Source organism: Amblyomma maculatum, chromosome 4 (genome assembly GCF_055883805.1).
Source record: "Amblyomma maculatum isolate TAMU_Amacu chromosome 4, ASM5588380v1, whole genome shotgun sequence".
NCBI classification, from domain to species: domain Eukaryota; kingdom Metazoa; phylum Arthropoda; class Arachnida; order Ixodida; family Ixodidae; genus Amblyomma; species Amblyomma maculatum.
In genome coordinates, this window is record NC_139347.1 from 136,992,844 (window position 1) to 137,005,553 (window position 12,710).

The 12,710-nt window shown below is 47.6% G+C and overlaps 1 long non-coding RNA gene, 6 other non-coding genes and 1 pseudogene across 8 annotated transcripts; all 8 read right to left on the reverse strand.

Moving 5' to 3' along the window:
* Nucleotides 1-298: 298 nt before the first annotated feature.
* Nucleotides 299-417, reverse strand: LOC146192784 (5S ribosomal RNA). Its single transcript, XR_014707097.1, has one exon. It is a non-coding gene; the product is annotated as a 5S ribosomal RNA (ribosomal RNA).
* A 219-nt stretch (nucleotides 418-636) lies between these two features.
* LOC146192785 (uncharacterized) lies at nucleotides 637-8,298 on the reverse strand. 2 transcript variants are annotated; one of them, XR_014706778.1, is made up of 4 exons: nucleotides 7,998-8,298; nucleotides 6,502-6,627; nucleotides 5,834-6,000; nucleotides 637-1,498 (listed from the first exon to the last, which is right to left on the reverse strand). It is a non-coding gene; the product is annotated as an uncharacterized LOC146192785 (long non-coding RNA). The 2 variants fall into 2 exon arrangements; XR_014706777.1 differs by lacking the exon at nucleotides 5,834-6,000 and having other exon boundaries at nucleotides 7,998-8,157.
* Nucleotides 8,299-9,001: 703 nt separating this feature from the next.
* LOC146192786 (5S ribosomal RNA) lies at nucleotides 9,002-9,120 on the reverse strand. Its single transcript, XR_014706972.1, has one exon. It is a non-coding gene; the product is annotated as a 5S ribosomal RNA (ribosomal RNA).
* Nucleotides 9,121-9,691: 571 nt separating this feature from the next.
* Nucleotides 9,692-9,810, reverse strand: LOC146192787 (5S ribosomal RNA). The gene has a single exon (XR_014707077.1). It is a non-coding gene; the product is annotated as a 5S ribosomal RNA (ribosomal RNA).
* A 573-nt stretch (nucleotides 9,811-10,383) lies between these two features.
* LOC146192788 (5S ribosomal RNA) lies at nucleotides 10,384-10,502 on the reverse strand. Its single transcript, XR_014706973.1, has one exon. It is a non-coding gene; the product is annotated as a 5S ribosomal RNA (ribosomal RNA).
* A 572-nt stretch (nucleotides 10,503-11,074) lies between these two features.
* LOC146192789 (5S ribosomal RNA) lies at nucleotides 11,075-11,193 on the reverse strand. The gene has a single exon (XR_014707067.1). It is a non-coding gene; the product is annotated as a 5S ribosomal RNA (ribosomal RNA).
* Nucleotides 11,194-11,766: 573 nt separating this feature from the next.
* On the reverse strand, nucleotides 11,767-11,885 carry LOC146192790 (5S ribosomal RNA). Its single transcript, XR_014707072.1, has one exon. It is a non-coding gene; the product is annotated as a 5S ribosomal RNA (ribosomal RNA).
* A 564-nt stretch (nucleotides 11,886-12,449) lies between these two features.
* On the reverse strand, nucleotides 12,450-12,568 carry LOC146192791 (5S ribosomal RNA; annotated as a pseudogene).
* Between the last annotated feature and the right edge of the window lie 142 nt (nucleotides 12,569-12,710).

Sequence of the window (12,710 nt, forward strand, 5' to 3'; positions counted from 1 at the left end):
GGCCACGCCAAATGGTCTCAAAAACTGTGAAAATTGCACTGCAAACTGGTGAATGAGGCACGTACGCGTCAAACTGAAACAGAGAAGCCACGCACGCGATCGCCTCGAGTAATTCTGCACCGTATACATATGCGCGTCGCATCTCTCCGTGCATGCGCGCAAAGTGATGATTGAATTGACACACAAACGTGACCCGGCCTGCTCGGCTCATCAGCAGCCAGTGGAATTTGCGACGCCAAAGTGACAGGGAGAAAAAAAATGAAGCCAGCTACGGGCTGGGAGAAAACAAAAACAAAAGTGCCATCAGCACTCGGTGTTCCCAGGTGGTCTCCCTCCCAAGTACTGACCGAGCCCAATGCTGCTTAACTTCGGTGATCGGACGAGAACCGGCGTATTCAGCATGGTATGGCCGATGGCGAGAAACAGTCGTTTCGAGAGGCTTATGTACTGTTTTAACGCCTCTGAGTACACATGCAGCTAAGCGCTGTCTTTGTTATGAGGCACCGAGTGTTCATTTACATGTTCTGAGCTGTTTCAAACCATTCTGACGAACCGAGCGCGCGTTGGCACTACAAAAATTGAAGAGCAGTGCGAGAGCGGCGACCGCGAGTTGTTTACACATGGATGCAGCCCAGACGGCCATAGACGTCCGACGGTCGACCGACGGACGTCCTTTTTCGGACCTTCGGACATCCGACGGAAGTCCGGTTATGTTCGATATACGTACAGCGGACGTCCGTCGGACTATCGTTCGTGGATCCGGATCGCGTCCCACGGACGTCCGACGGGCAGCCGGAGGTGGACATTCGGACGTTTCCCGGAACATGCTTGCAGGGCCCGCTATTGGTGTAAAAACTTGCCAATAACATTCGTGTAAAGCTCAGCAAGCATGTGCCATGGAAATTTCAGTCACATACTAGTGCTCAATGCCTTTGTCGTGAGAGTAAAGCAGACAATAGAATATGCAACAGGTTCAAGTTTCCTGTTGTCTGCTTTACTTTCACACACAAAGCACTGAACAGTAGTGTGCAATTAAAACTTCCATCAAAGAGGCACATATGCTAGCTGAGCTTTACACAAATGCACCATTCCTGAAAACATGCTAAGTGCATAGGCATACCAGCATGCGTGGTTGTAAAAACAGCATTTTTTTTTTTGCTTTATTGCAAAAACTGCATGCATAAATAGTCTACACTAAAAAAATATCAATGTTAAAGAATGGCATGGTAAAATGCAGGCCAACTGGAGTATTAAGAATCTGCTTGAATAACTTTTTTTAATTATCCTTGGCCGTGACAGCTCTTCCCTTGGGGAGGTGGTGGAGGAAAAGGTATTTATTGAAACCTAATATTTCGGAATTAGCGAGGAGATGATCGAGTTCTCTGTGGGCGGCCTCCGCAGGCCGGAATTCCAGGAGCAGTTACTATCCTGTGCATTTGCTCGATCAGCTGTTGCTGGTCTTTCAGGCCTAAGATGGAAAGAGCAGGCTGGGCTCCTCCTGCAATAGAAGGGAAAATGAAATTCAAGTTATCTGTGCTGAACTTTGATTACACATCTCCAAGGGCAACTGCCAGTTTCTCTCAATTGCTTTTTCCAGGTGGCACTGTACGCATGCATCTCCATTCAGAACTGTCACATACTATATAGAAAGGTCATATAACTGCAGCAAAACCCATGCAGAATAACAAAAGATACAAACGTAGTTTGACCAGAACCTGGCATTCAGTATTTTAATGTTTTTATGTCGTCTTTTTGAACATGCCACTCTGACCAAACATGGCATGTTATGCTTGCTGCTATGCGCCCTCAGCAATGCCCAAGACATGGAGTGCACATGCAGAGAAACTAAGCATAAAGGATGCTGTATATGAACATAAAGCACAGCCAGAGCTTTGCAGTATTACACAGGTACGCATTGGCGGCAGAAACCTGCATTTTGAGCGGTTTAACAGGCAGATTTCTAAAGTCATTGTTCCTGCTCTGAAAAGAAGTGATCAATAATAACATCATTTAAAATTGTTACCTTTTTGTTCTGTAAACTGCACATTTCGCTGGTTTCCATGTGCCCTCTACCGAAGACATTCCCTGGGCGTGTCGGGGGTATATCGACATCAACATCTAGGCTACAAGCGTCTAGAAAGCGTCTCCTTAGAGCAGCTGCGACGAAGTAACTTATCTGATAACATGCAAGCTGCTGCAGCAGAATAAAGATAGACATTTGACATGTGGCTAAAGCCCAATGTGGATGCATAGCCCGCGGCAGTGATTGCGCAGTGTTCATGCTTCTACAAGAGTTAAAAGTAAAGTTATTTGTTTACCCACAGCGCTATATGTGACATTAAAATAGCAAGGCTTATAGTCACACAAAACACAAAAAGCTGACAACCACAAGCTCCTGATGTATTACCGGCAGCATGCAGCATGGATGTTAGTTACTGAAATATGGCTGCACAATTCTGGCAACCAGCTGTGCATGTATGTCATGGATTTCTCAACTACGCACAACAAATTACAAAAAAAATAATGGTATTTATAAATGGAGCCAGCTGTTCACAAGAAATACTGTAGCTTATTTATGGGGAAGGTAGTGGGCGCCAAAGAAACTGCCCCTGTAAAGGCGCCTAATTTGCCCCTATGTAATATCGGGGACAAGTGTGTGGACTACACAAACTGCAATCAAAGCACATAACTTTCACATCGACCAGGAAACTCGGATCATACTTGTCGATGTGAAAGTTGAACGTTAGTTCTTTCATGTGTGCAAGAGAAATAAGGTCACAATTCGTTTACATCGCGATTCTAGTCCAAAATCTACACATACTGTCCAGAGACTTTCACCCCCGCAGTATAAGCCACCACTTGGGTAAGAGATTAGTAAAAGAAGTGTATAAAAGACATTAGTGCTGTTGGACAGCCATAGCTATAAAAATGGTATTGACATTGGAGTACTGCCTTAAGGCGGGGCCTAGGGCATTACAAAAGCAAGAGTTAGTGTCCGCTGGTCCTCATTTGAACGAACAAAAAGAGGGGGAGGGGGGGAAGAAATCTACCTCAACTACATGTTGTGAGTGACACCAAGCCGCAGTTAGTATTAAAGATATCACACAGTTTTGTGGAAGATTTGGGAGCACTTTGCTGCTTTCTTACAGGATTGGACAAAAGAGCTCACCATCTTCAGAAAGGCACGTTATATAGAAATGAAAATAGTGAATTTACTGCATCTGGCCACAACAACTGGCACACGGAGAGGAAGATGAACTGAAAATTTTATACATGAATGTACGTATTTACAACAGGTGAAACAATGACCATGATCTATGCCGAAGAGGAAAGAGATCAAAATTTAGCTCAGAACGAGTTCTCCAGGCCGCGGGGCCGTTTCATTAACTTCGGGACTCCGCCCACATTTCTCATCCCCAATGACAACGAACTCACACATGACTGGCTAACAAACATTTTGGCATGTCTTTCCACTTTCATAAGTTCTTCACCCTCTCCCTAATACAAGCAATGCAAAAGGGACAACAAATTCGTTTCACAACAAACAGAATTTAGAGAATGGACCTCGAAATGATTGGCTCACTAGGTCACATGCCAAACTCTCTCCCCTAGGTAAAAAAAAAATTAGAACCCATCAAAACGGCGTCCCACGTGCGCAACCATTGCCCAAAGCTTGCATCCTTGGCGGCTCCTTTTACAGGGCAATTATTGCAATTATTGGCGTCCGAGTCAGCACCATTGCGGACCAAATCAGAAGAGCCAACCCACATCCTCCCGCTCCGCATCATACCGTCACTGTTACACACTTGCCCTTTTTCAACGCCGCCATCTCCCACCATTGTTGACATCCAGGGTTGGAATCCTCAACGAGACCCCACTCAGCGCGCCTGCACTGAATAATTGTCACTTTTATGGGCTCCCCAATAAGGAAGCGGGCCTTACACCCTTCAACCTGACAGTGTTTTTTCTTTGAACGATAAGCAGTTCTTCCAAAAGAGGTGCTCGTTTCAAAGCTGTGCTGCCTCCGGGTGATGGGTCCAGTCAGCGTACTAAGGACCCCTTAGTACGCTTAGTACTAAGGACCCCTTAGTTGTATACTGTCCGTCAGTTCAGTTCAGGCGTTCAGTCGTGTCCGACTCTTCGTGACCCTGTGGACCATGTCACGCCACGCTTTCCGGTCTCTCACTATCTTCTTAACATCACATAGCTTCATCTGCAATGCCTCGAGAATGCCATCTAACCATCGCGTTCGCTGCCTACCCCTTCTCCGGCGACCCTCAACCTTTCCCAACATCAAATCTTTCTCCAGCGACTCCTCTCTTCTCATCAGATGACCAAAGTAGCTGAGCTTTAACTTTAGAATTTGACCCTCCAATGAGCAGTCAGGGTTTATGGTCGACAATATCGACTGATTTGATCTTCTGGCAGTCCAAGGAACTCTTAAGAGTCTTCGCCAGCACCACAATTCAAACGCGTCAATTCTTCGGCGGTCAGCCTTTTTCACAGTCCAACTAAAGCTCCTTAAATAAAAATGAGCCCCCTACATGACACAGCAACGAGAACAAACTGCCTGTCCCCGCGTCTTCGAGTGCGACAGCAAAGTCCTCGGAAGAGGGGACTTCTTTCCCTCTCTGCCTACCTTTCCGTTAAGCACTGTAGCTGCCTCTCTGTGCGCGTCTCTCCGCCTCCTGTCCGAGGGCAAGTGGGAGACGGCCGCAGCTCGGCGTTGAACAGGTGACTCAAAAAGAGCAGACTAATAATGGTGCCTAGCATAGCCACCGATACCTTACAGAAATCATTAAAGAAATGAAAGCAACACATCAGATAACGCTACAATGTTTCTAAGTGCAAAGTCGACAACTCCAAGTCATATAAATATATGTACATCTCCGCACATTAACTAGACAGAAACAGTGCAGAGTAAACTAATAATTCAGTGTCTAGCAACACTATTAAAAGGGGATAAAGGCCACGGGGGGCTGCGATTATTAGTACCGTTTTGCCTTTAAACTACAATAACATACTTGTTGCAAGCTTAAAATCAAAGATTCACACCTGTCCTACCCACAGCAATGGAACACACATCTGACTCAAGTCTGCAGAGAAAGAGCAAGCTAGACTATTGCAGATGCACCCTTGGTTATTTTTCTGGCATTTCTGAGGGTGAAGAATCTGACTTGTCAGTAGCATGTATATGAATAAGAATCCTATGACAGTAAATGCATCAGATTTTCTGGAGTGGCTTTTTTTTGCTGACCACATATGAGGTGAGCTATAATTTATCCAACTTGGCCTAGGTTTATTCTATGAATAACAAAGCTATAGCAGGTACACAGTCGTCCACTCAGGCTGAACATGCGAGTGCGTGGCATGCACTTTTTGAGATGCCACTGCATCCATCGCAGCTGCACACCGTAGCGAAGAGGCAGACAGCGTGAAGTACCAGCCTCTAGTCCCTCTACCACCACTGGGGTCCCAAACTAGGGACCCCTTGTTTTTGTCAGGACAGGCCCCCTCAGGGTCAGCTAGTGAGTAACCTCCTGTATTTGTATCTGATGGCAATGTTTTCCACCACCACCCACAATACGCAGCTGCGCATCATAGCAGATGTGAAGCAACAGTTCCTGGTCCTTCTATGCATAAGCTACTTTGCCTTGATGCATGCCTGCGCACGATAGTAAAGAGGCAGACGACATGACGCAGCAGCTCATGGTACCTTTACACATGAGCCCCCCCCACTGTACTTCAATATGCACCATAGCAAATATACAGACTACGCCACACAGCAGCTCCTGGTCCCTCTATGCATAAGCCATTTTGCCTCAATACGCACCTGCATACCTGAGCGAAGAGGCAGACGTGAAGCTGCAGCTCCTGGGCCCTCCATGCACAAGCCACTTAGCATCAATGCACGGCTGTGCACTGTAGTAAAGAGGCGAAGAACGTTAAGCAGCAGCTCCTGGTCCCTCTACACATCAGCCATTTTGCCTCGATGTGCATCTGCACACCGTAACAAACAGCCAGATGTGACAAAGAAGCTCCTGGTTTCTCTACACATAAACCACTTTGCCTCAATGCACGTCTGCACACCGGAGCAAAGAGGCAGATGACGTGAAGCTGGAGCGGCTAGTCCCTCTACGCACAAGCCACTTAGCCTTGATGCATGGCTGCGACGGATGCATTGCTATTTTGCAAACTGCATGCCACACATTCCCATTCAAGCTAAGAGTGGACGACTGTGTAAACGTAAAATACTGGTTATTTACTTCTCCCTCCTCCAGTCACCGAACGGACAATGACAAAAAGTAACATGGTGGACAATGTAAAAAGAATTTGCTGCATAAAGTTTGTTGAAACCAGTTCTACATCCTACATGTAAACAAGCTAAAACCTTAATGTCGAAGGGATGTCCTGTGTGTTTAAAATCATCACGCTCAAACAACTTCAACACTGACAATCATGATTCAATATTAATAATATAGATAATAATACTATACTCACTTTTAGCCATACCAAAGAAATGAGAATGCAAAGGGATGTTGCTGTTTTTTCCCCGTGGATGACAGTTTTCCATGTTCAAAGTGCTGCTTCCTGTTGGCTTACGAAATCGGCTACAGCAAATGGCATCTGAAAAATTTTTGGAAGCCTCATGCTAGTCTTCAACGAGAAAAACATTGCCATACAGAAGCAGAACACAAATACTTTTACAACACACTAAAAGCACCAACTGCGGTGCTGTTTTTAGGATGACTAGGTAGAGGTTTTGCTGTAGCAAGCCAAATGTTAGCCTTCAATAAGGAAAGCATTCCCATACAGAAACAGAACACAAAAACTTTTACAACACATTAAAAGCATCAATTGCACAAATGCTTGTAAGATGACCAGGTACAGGTTTCTGCTATAGCCCACATCATGTGACCAGCGGTTATCAGAAGCCTTGTATGTGAGCATGATGCCCTAGATTCAATTTATGGCTATCACTGTATTAACAAGCATGGGTTTAAAGCTACTTTAATATGATAATCTAAGAACATGGTAAGAGCTTTCAGTGCGAGACATAAGCTCAGTATCATGCACTATAAGGTGCTGCATGGCTCTAGTGTAGCTTTGGCATTATCTTGCTGTCAATAATGCAATGAAGTTCTGAGGAGCCTTTGAATATCTGTAAGGACAAAGCAACAACAATTTTGTTTTCATCTCACTTTTGCTCAACTCGTTTGTTTTTTTGTTTTTTTTCTTTTGAGCCCGCGGCTTGCATGGCCTCCCAGTATGCCTGTTTTGCATAAAAGAAGGCGTTGCAGGCACCAGAGCTCACAGCCCAACTGTGTCGCGGCGGCGGTATGTCAAATTCCTGCCAGAACCGCGCAGAACAACGGGTCAAGAAAAAGACAAGTGCTGACTTTTTTTTTTCTCTCATCTCCTTGTCCGCTTGTTCTGCGCGGTTCGGTCCCACATGCATAACCAACATGCGCAAGGTGCTGTCCTGGTTTGTCAAAGCTGAAGAAGAGTACTAAACCTTTAGTTATTTAGTAGCTACAGCCGTTCCTTCTAGAAACTGTAGTTGCCGTAAAGCTCGAGAGAAAGATGAGCGGCTGTCCATAAAAAAAAAAAAAAAAAAACGCGCGACGTTTTCACAAGTGTAGGCATGTCGCACGATAGGCTCGCGGAGTGCAAAAGTTTTCTCGTATAGTTTTTACAACTCAGCACGTTGCGCATGGTTAACAAATTAACTCATTTAAAGCTCGGGCAGGCACTCCTTTATCAGAGACAGAGAAGTTGCGCGGCTTACTGGCGCAGCGTCCAGTAATGCCGAGAAAGATGGCCCTCAGACTTGAGGCTGCAATTTAGTTAGTCGGCGCGGAGCCATCCTGTCAGTCTCGCCTAAAACACTCGACCGTTCGGCTGCTGTACAGAGCTGTTTCCTTATCCAAAAGCTCAGCACCATCGGTGCATCGAAAAGTTCCACTAAAGAAACAAAAGTTCGGTGAAATACTTACTTTGGAATCGGCGGGTGAACAAAGTGTGCCAGCCGCACCAAGCCACAGCAAAAACAATGCTAGCAGTGCATTACAGCCGTAGGTATTTGTAACTGCGCAGAAAATGCAGAACACGGAAACGTGAAGCCATCTTCCATGACTAAACTTCAACTTGTCAGGTGGATTGGATTGGCTCATTTCAGATTTTTTTGAGGATAGGTTCGGTTTCGTTCTTTTTGAGCTTGCTGCGTCTATTCAGCCACTGATTAAAATTTCACTGAAGCATCATGATAGAAAAATGTTTAATGGTCATTTAACTTTTCATCAAAAATTTTTGATAGAAGAATTCAACGATGAAACATGCGGAAAATAAAAAAAAAGCTGTTTAATGGAAACGCTTTCTATCGCATCGATTCGCTCTGGCATCATATAATGGACTTGACGGCATTACTGATTTATACGCAGTTCAGATGAGCACGACGACTACAAACTATATCATAGCTGTGTAAAAGCAAATCCAGTGGCGGACGTACGGCGGCTGTCCGCTGGGCGAACGGATTCGACCATCCGCTTTCGTACGTACGCCGGAATTCCGGCGGACGTCCGAAATCGGCCGCCGAGTTGAGGCCGAGTTCGGTTGTCCGTCGGACGTCAGTGGCCGTCTGGGAGGGTGCACGGACTGCAGTCCGGGCGCCGATGAGCCCGAACTGTGCGCTTGTGGCCACGCCAAATGGTCTCAAAAAGTGTGAAAATTGCACTGCAAACTGGTGAATGAGGCACGTACGCGTCAAACTGACACCGAGAAGCCACGCACGCGATCGCCTCGAGTAATTCTGCACCGTATAAATATGCGCGTCGCATCTCTCCGTGCATGCGCGCAAAGTGATGATTGAATCGACACACAAATAAACGTGACCCGGCCTGCTCGGCTCATCAGCAGCCAGTGGAATTTGCGACGCCAAAGTGACAGGGAGAAAAAAAAATGAAGAAGCCAGCTGCGGGCTGGGAGAAAACAAAAACAAAAGTGCCATCAGCACTCGGTGTTCCCAGGTGGTCTCCCTCCCAAGTACTGACCGAGCCCAATGCTGCTTAGCTTCGGTGATCGGACGAGAACCGGCGTATTCAGCATGGTATGGCCGATGGCGAGAAACAGTCGTTTCGAGAGGCTTATGTACTGTTTTAACACCTCTGACTACACATGCAGCTAAGCGCTCTCTTTGTTATGAGGCACCGAGTGTTCATTTACATGTTCTGAGCTGTTTCCAGCCATTCTGGCGAACCGAGCGCGCTTTGGCACTCCAAAAAATGAAGAGCAGTGCGAGAGCAACAATCGCGAGTTGTTTACACATGGATGCATGGTGCACAGACTGCAGTCCGTGCGCCGATGAGCCCGAACTGTGCGCTTGTAGCCACGCCAAATGGTCTCAAAAACTGTGAAAATTTCACTGCAAACTGGTGAATGAGGCACGTACGCGTCAAACTCACACCGAGAAGCCACGCACGCGATCGCATCGAGTAATTCTGCACCGGATACATATGCGCGTCGCATCTCTGCGTGCATGCGCGCAAAGTGATGATTGAATGGACACACAAATAAACGTGACCCGGCCTGCTCGGCTCATCAGCAGCCAGTGGAATTTGCGACGCCACAGTGACAGGGAGAAAAAAAATGAAGAAGCCAGCTGCGGGCTGGGAGAAAACAAAAACAAAAGAAGTGCCATCAGCACTCGGTGTTCCCAGGTGGTCTCCTTCCCAAGTACTGACCGAGCCCAATGCTGCTTAGCTTCGGTGATCGGACGAGAACCGGCGTATTCAGCATGGTATGGCCGATGGCGAGAAACAGTCGTTTCGAGAGGCTTATGTACTGTTTTAACGCCTCTGACTACACATGCAGCTAAGCGCTGTCTTTGTTATGAGGCACCGAGTGTTCATTTACATGTTCTGAGCTGTTTCCAACCATTCTGACGAACCGAGCGCGCGTTGGCACTACAAAAATTGAAGAGCAGTGCGAGAGCGGCGATCGCGAGTTGTTTACACATGGATGCAGGGTGCACGGACTGCAGTCCGGGCGCCGATGAGCCCGAAGTGTGCGCTTGTGGCCACGCCAAATGGTCTCAAAAACTGTGAAAATTGCTTCTGCAAACTGGTGAATGAGGCACGTACGCGTCAAACTGACACCGAAAAGCCACGCACGCGATCGCCTCGAGTAATTCTGCACCGTATACATATGCGCGTCGCATCTCTCCGTGCATGCGCGCAAAGTGATGATTGAATTGACACACAAACGTGACCCGGCCTGCTCGGCTCATCAGCAGCCAGTGAAATTTGCGACGCCAAAGTGACAGGGAGAAAAAAAAAAATGAATTGAAGCCAGCTGCGGGCTGGGAGAAAACAAAAACAAAAGAAGTGCCATCAGCACTCGGTGTTCCCAGGTGGTCTCCCTCCCAAGTACTGACCGAGCCCAATGCTGCTTAGCTTCGGTGATCGGACGAGAACCGGCGTATTCAGCATGGTATGGCCGATGGCGAGAAACAGTCGTTTCGAGAGGCTTATGTACTGTTTTAACGCCTCTGACTACACATGCAGCTAAGCGCTGTCTTTGTTATGAGGCACCGAGTGTTCATTTACATGTTCTGAGCTGTTTCCAACCATTCTGACGAACCGAGCACGCGTTGGCACTACAAAAATTGAAGAGCAGTGCGAGAGCGGCGATCGCGAGTTGTTTACACATGGATGCAGGGTGCACGGACTGCAGTCCGGGCGCCGATGAGCCCGAACTGTGCGCTTGTGGCCACGCCAAATGGTCTCAAAAACTGTGAAAATTGCACTGCAAACTGGTGAATGAGGCACGTACGCGTCAAACTGACACCGAGAAGCCACGCACGCGATCGCCTCGAGTAATTCTGCACCGTATACAAATGCGCGTCGCATCTCTCCGTGCATGCGCGCAAAGTGATGATTGAATCGACACACAAATAAACGTAACCCGGCCTGCTCGGCTCATCAGCAGCCAGTGGAATTTGCGACGCCAAAGTGACAGGGAGAAAAAAAAATGAAGAAGCCAGCTGCGGGCTGGGAGAAAACAAAAACAAAAGAAGTGCCATCAGCACTCGGTGTTCCCAGGTGGTCTCCCTCTTAAGTACTGACCGAGCCCAATGCTGCTTAGCTTCGGTGATCGGACGAGAACCGGCGTATTCAGCATGGTATGGCCGATGGCGAGAAACAGTCGTTTCGAGAGGCTTATGTACTGTTTTAACACCTCTGACTACACATCCAGCTAAGCGCTGTCTTTGTTATGAGGCACCGAGTGTTCATTTACATGTTCTGAGCTGTTTCCAACCATTCTGGCGAACCGAGCGCGCTTTGGCACTCCAAAAAATGAAGAGCAGTGCGAGAGCAACGATCGCGAGTTGTTTACACATGGATGCATGGTGCACGGACTGCAGTCCGTGCGCCGATGAGCCCGAACTGTGCGCTTGTGGCCACGCCAAATGGTCTCAAAAACTGTGAAAATTGCACTGCAAACTGGTGAATGGGGCACGTACGCGTCAAACTGACACCGAGAAGCCACGCACGCGATCGCCTCGAGTAATTCTGCACCGTATACATATGCGCGTCGCATCTCTCCGTGCATGCGCGCAAAGTGATGATTGAATCGACACACAAATAAACGTGACCTGGCCTGCTCGGCTCATCAGCAGCCAGTGGAATTTGCGACGCCAAAGTGACAGGGAGAAAAAAAAAATGAAGAAGCCAGCTGCGGGCTGGGAGAAAACAAAAACAAAAGAAGTGCCATCAGCACTCGGTGTTCCCAGGTGGTCTCCCTCCCAAGTACTGACCGAGCCCAATGCTACTTAGCTTCGGTGATCGGACGAGAACCGGCGTATTCAGCATGGTATGGCCGATGGCGAGAAACAGTCGTTTAGAGAGGCTTATGTACTGTTTTAACACCTCTGACTACACATCCAGCTAAGCGCTGTCGTTGTTATGAGGCACCGAGTGTTCATTTACATGTTCTGAGCTGTTTCCAACCATTCTGACGAACAGAGCGCGCTTTGGCACTCCAAAAATTGAAGAGCAGTGCGAGAGCGGCGATCGCGAGTTGTTTACACATGGATGCAGGGTGCACGGACTGCAGTCCGGGCGCCGATGAGCCCGAACTGTGCGCTTGTGGCCACGCCAAATGGTCTCAAAAACTGTGAAAATTGCACTGCAAACTGGTGAATGAGGCACGTACGCGTCAAACTGACACCGAGAAGCCACGCACGCGATCGCCTCGAGTAATTCTGCACCGTATACATATGCGCGTCGCATCTCTCCGTGCATGCGCGCAAAGTGATGATTGAATTGACACACAAACGTGACCCGGCCTGCTCGGCTCATCAGCAGCCAGTGGAATTTGCGACGCCAAAGTGACAGGGAGAAAAAAAATGAAGCCAGCTAGGGACTGGGAGAAAACAAAAACAAAAGAAGTGCCATCAGCACTCGGTGTTCCCAGGTGTTCTCCCTCCCATGTACTGACCGAGCCCAATGCTGCTTAGCTTCGGTGATCGGACGAGAACCGGCGTATTCAGCATGGTATGGCCGATGGCGAGAAACAGTCGTTTCGAGAGGCTTACGTACTGTTTTAACACCTCTGACTACACATCCAGCTAAGCGCTGTCGTTGTTATGAGGCACCGAGTGTTCATTTACATGTTCTGAGCTGTTTCCAACCATTCTGACGAACAGAGCG